Source organism: Musa acuminata, unplaced genomic scaffold (genome assembly GCF_036884655.1).
Source record: "Musa acuminata AAA Group cultivar baxijiao unplaced genomic scaffold, Cavendish_Baxijiao_AAA HiC_scaffold_933, whole genome shotgun sequence".
Taxonomy (NCBI): Eukaryota; Viridiplantae; Streptophyta; class Magnoliopsida; order Zingiberales; family Musaceae; genus Musa; species Musa acuminata.
In genome coordinates, this window is record NW_027021153.1 from 7,501 (window position 1) to 12,500 (window position 5,000).

The following is a 5,000-nucleotide window of genomic DNA, read 5'->3' on the forward strand; positions in this document are numbered from 1 at the left end:
GCGAGCGAAGCGAGAGGCAGCACCGTCCCTGCTATACGAAAGCCCCATCCAGCCCTGTGCCACCCGGGGGGTTCCAGGGTGCTGAGATGGCTGACGTTTTGCTCCGCTCTCGACGGTCACCGCGCAATGCAAGAACAGGCCAAAAACTGGCCAAAACGGCCCAAAAACGGGCCAAAACTGGCCATTTTTGGCTGCGCGAGCGAGCGGCGAGCGGCGGACAGCGAGCGAAGCGAGAGGCAGCACCGTCCCTGCTATACGAAAGCCCCATCCAGCCCTGTGCCACCCGGGGGGTTCCAGGGTGCTGAGATGGCTGACGTTTTGCTCCGCTCTCGACGGTCACCGCGCAATGCAAGAACAGGCCAAAAACTGGCCAAAACGGCCCAAAAACGGGCCAAAACTGGCCATTTTTGGCTGCACGAGCGAGCGGCGAGCGGCGGACAGCGAGCGAAGCGAGAGGCAGCACCGTCCCTGCTATACGAAAGCCCCATCCAGCCCTGTGCCACCCGGGGGGTTCCAGGGTGCTGAGATGGCTGACGTTTTGCTCCGCTCTCGACGGTCACCGCGCAATGCAAGAACAGGCCAAAAACTGGCCAAAACGGCCCAAAAACGGGCCAAAACTGGCCATTTTTGGCTGCACGAGCGAGCGGCGAGCGGCGGACAGCGAGCGAAGCGAGAGGCAGCACCGTCCCTGCTATACGAAAGCCCCATCCAGCCCTGTGCCACCCGGGGGGGTTCCAGGGTGCTGAGATGGCTGACGTTTTGCTCCGCTCTCGACGGTCACCGCGCAATGCAAGAACAGGCCAAAAACTGGCCAAAACGGCCCAAAAACGGGCCAAAACTGGCCATTTTTGGCTGCACGAGCGAGCGGCGAGCGGCGGACAGCGAGCGAAGCGAGAGGCAGCACCGTCCCTGCTATACGAAAGCCCCATCCAGCCCTGTGCCACCCGGGGGGTTCCAGGGTGCTGAGATGGCTGACGTTTTGCTCCGCTCTCGACGGTCACCGCGCAATGCAAGAACAGGCCAAAAACTGGCCAAAACGGCCCAAAAACGGGCCAAAACTGGCCATTTTTGGCTGCGCGAGCGAGCGGCGAGCGGCGGACAGCGAGCGAAGCGAGAGGCAGCACCGTCCCTGCTATACGAAAGCCCCATCCAGCCCTGTGCCACCCGGGGGGTTCCAGGGTGCTGAGATGGCTGACGTTTTGCTCCGCTCTCGACGGTCACCGCGCAATGCAAGAACAGGCCAAAAACTGGCCAAAACGGCCCAAAAACGGGCCAAAACTGGCCATTTTTGGCTGCACGAGCGAGCGGCGAGCGGCGGACAGCGAGCGAAGCGAGAGGCAGCACCGTCCCTGCTATACGAAAGCCCCATCCAGCCCTGTGCCACCCGGGGGGTTCCAGGGTGCTGAGATGGCTGACGTTTTGCTCCGCTCTCGACGGTCACCGCGCAATGCAAGAACAGGCCAAAAACTGGCCAAAACGGCCCAAAAACGGGCCAAAACTGGCCATTTTTGGCTGCGCGAGCGAGCGGCGAGCGGCGGACAGCGAGCGAAGCGAGAGGCAGCACCGTCCCTGCTATACGAAAGCCCCATCCAGCCCTGTGCCACCCGGGGGGTTCCAGGGTGCTGAGATGGCTGACGTTTTGCTCCGCTCTCGACGGTCACCGCGCAATGCAAGAACAGGCCAAAAACTGGCCAAAACGGCCCAAAAACGGGCCAAAACTGGCCATTTTTTGGCTGCACGAGCGAGCGGCGAGCGGCGGACAGCGAGCGAAGCGAGAGGCAGCACCGTCCCTGCTATACGAAAGCCCCATCCAGCCCTGTGCCACCCGGGGGGTTCCAGGGTGCTGAGATGGCTGACGTTTTGCTCCGCTCTCGACGGTCACCCGCGCAAATGCAAGAACAGGCCAAAAACTGGCCAAAACGGCCCAAAAACGGGCCAAAACTGGCCATTTTTGGCTGCAACGAGCGAGCGGCGAGCGGCGGACAGCGAGCGAAGCGAGAGGCAGCACCGTCCCTGCTATACGAAAGCCCCATCCAGCCCTGTGCCACCCGGGGGGTTCCAGGGTGCTGAGATGGCTGACGTTTTGCTCCGCTCTCGACGGTCACCGCGCAATGCAAGAACAGGCCAAAAACTGGCCAAAACGGCCCAAAAACGGGCCAAAACTGGCCATTTTTGGCTGCACGAGCGAGCGGCGAGCGGCGGACAGCGAGCGAAGCGAGAGGCAGCACCGTCCCTGCTATACGAAAGCCCCATCCAGCCCTGTGCCACCCGGGGGTTCCAGGGTGCTGAGATGGCTGACGTTTTGCTCCGCTCTCGACGGTCACCGCGCAATGCAAGAACAGGCCAAAAACTGGCCAAAACGGCCCAAAAACGGGCCAAAACTGGCCATTTTTGGCTGCACGAGCGAGCGGCGAGCGGGCGGACAGCGAGCGAAGCGAGAGGCAGCACCGTCCCTGCTATACGAAAGCCCCATCCAGCCCTGTGCCACCCGGGGGGTTCCAGGGTGCTGAGATGGCTGACGTTTTGCTCCGCTCTCGACGGTCACCGCGCAATGCAAGAACAGGCCAAAAACTGGCCAAAACGGCCCAAAAACGGGCCAAAACTGGCCATTTTTGGCTGCACGAGCGAGCGGCGAGCGGCGGACAGCGAGCGAAGCGAGAGGCAGCACCGTCCCTGCTATACGAAAGCCCCATCCAGCCCTGTGCCACCCGGGGGGTTCCAGGGTGCTGAGATGGCTGACGTTTTGCTCCGCTCTCGACGGTCACCGCGCAATGCAAGAACAGGCCAAAAACTGGCCAAAACGGCCCAAAAACGGGCCAAAACTGGCCATTTTTGGCTGCACGAGCGAGCGGCGAGCGGCGGACAGCGAGCGAAGCGAGAGGCAGCACCGTCCCTGCTATACGAAAGCCCCATCCAGCCCTGTGCCACCCGGGGGGTTCCAGGGTGCTGAGATGGCTGACGTTTTGCTCCGCTCTCGACGGTCACCGCGCAATGCAAGAACAGGCCAAAAACTGGCCAAAACGGCCCAAAAACGGGCCAAAACTGGCCATTTTTGGCTGCACGAGCGAGCGGCGAGCGGCGGACAGCGAGCGAAGCGAGAGGCAGCACCGTCCCTGCTATACGAAAGCCCCATCCAGCCCTGTGCCACCCGGGGGGTTCCAGGGTGCTGAGATGGCTGACGTTTTGCTCCGCTCTCGACGGTCACCGCGCAATGCAAGAACAGGCCAAAAACTGGCCAAAACGGCCCAAAAACGGGCCAAAACTGGCCATTTTTGGCTGCACGAGCGAGCGGCGAGCGGCGGACAGCGAGCGAAGCGAGAGGCAGCACCGTCCCTGCTATACGAAAGCCCCATCCAGCCCTGTGCCACCCGGGGGGTTCCAGGGTGCTGAGATGGCTGACGTTTTGCTCCGCTCTCGACGGTCACCGCGCAATGCAAGAACAGGCCAAAAACTGGCCAAAACGGCCCAAAAACGGGCCAAAACTGGCCATTTTTGGCTGCGCGAGCGAGCGGCGAGCGGCGGACAGCGAGCGAAGCGAGAGGCAGCACCGTCCCTGCTATATACGAAAGCCCCATCCAGCCCTGTGCCACCCGGGGGGTTCCAGGGTGCTGAGATGGCTGACGTTTTGCTCCGCTCACGACGGTCACCGCACCACGCAAGAACGGACCATAAACAGGCCAAAACAGCCCAAAAACGGGCCAAAACTGGTCATTTTTGGCTGCGCGAGCGAGCGGCGCGAGCGGCGAACAGCGAGCGAAGCGTGAGGCAGCACCGTCCCTGCTATACGAAAGCCCCATCCAGCCCTGTGCCACCCGGGGGGTTCCAGGGTGCTGAGATGGCTGACGTTTTGCTCCGCTCACGACGGTCACCGCGCCATGCAAGAACGGACCAAAAACAGGCCAAAACAGCCCAAAAACGGGCCAAAACTGGCCATTTTTGGCTGAGCGAGCGAGCGGTGAGCGGCGAACAGCGAGCGAAGCGAGAGGCAGCACCGTCCCTGCTATACGAAAGCCCCATCCAGCCCTGTGCCACCCGGGGGGTTCCAGGGTGCTGAGATGGCTGACGTTTTGCTCCGCTCACGACGGTCGCCGTGCCACGCAAGAACGGACCAAAAACAGGCCAAAACAGCCCAAAAACGGGCCAAAACTGGCCATTTTAGGTTGCGCGAGCGAGCGGCGAGCGGCGAACAGCGAGCGAAGCGTGAGGCAGCACCGTCCCTGCTATACGAAAGCCCCATCCAGCCCTGTGCCACCCGGGGGGTTCCAAGGTGCTGAGATGGCTGACGTTTTGCTCCGCTCACGACGGTCACCGCGCCACGCCAGAACAGACCAAAAACAGGCCAAAACAGCCCAAAAACGGGCCAAAACTGGCCATTTTTGGCTGCGCGAGCGAGCGGCGAGCGGCGAACAGCGAGCGAAGCGAGAAGCAGCACCGTCCATGCTATACGAAAGCCCAATCTAGCAAAGAACAGCCCAAAAGGAGGCAAAAACGGGGCAAAAGGGGCAAAAACGGGGCAAAACTTGGCCATCTTTGGTCGAGCGGCGGAGAGCCAGCGAGCGAAGTGTGGGGGCAGGGCAGCACCTGCCCTGTGTTGTTATCTGAATGCCCCATCTCGCCCTGTGTTGTTATCTGAAGGCCCCATCAAGCACGCGAAAAGGGCGAAACAGGCCAAAACACGACGGTCTGTCGTCGAACGAAGTATGCAGACGGGTCAAGAGCAGCCTTGGTTGGGGTCATTGTATTGTCTGAACCCAAACCCAACTGTATACAGGTGAGGTGAGGTGAGGTGAGGTGAGGTGAGCTGCGAGGCTGGTGAAGAAGCAAGCGAGGGCATCGAGGCCAAGGTGTATTGGTTGCTTGCAGCTGCTGCTCCCCTGATATGACGGTGAGTTCAGGCAACAACGGTATGATATGACGGTGGGGATGCTGCCCGTGCTGCAGACGTGCCACTGGCACCGCAGCACGTTGGTTGGTGCTTGCGCCTGCACAGCAGCAACGAA